We start from the raw sequence: 265 nt of genomic DNA on the forward strand, positions 1-265 counted from the left end.
CAGATGGTTAAAAAGCAAAGATACAGCTGAAACAGGTTTTGTTTCTTTTTTTGGTTGTTTTTTTAAACTACAGCATGACCGGTTGAAAAGGACATCCCTACACCTCCTTTAGAGCCATATAAGCTCACGCACATTTCGGTGTACCCATGCGGCAATAAGGAAAAAGAAAACGGGATGGGGGAGGGGGCCAGCGGCAATGCGATTTTCTAAGACTCCCCCAGGGCAGACCTGCAGCACCAGGCAGGCGGTGCCCAGCGAGAGCCGG

The sequence above is a fragment of the Meleagris gallopavo genome, chromosome 16, assembly GCF_000146605.3.
Source record: "Meleagris gallopavo isolate NT-WF06-2002-E0010 breed Aviagen turkey brand Nicholas breeding stock chromosome 16, Turkey_5.1, whole genome shotgun sequence".
NCBI lineage: Eukaryota > Metazoa > Chordata > Aves > Galliformes > Phasianidae > Meleagris > Meleagris gallopavo.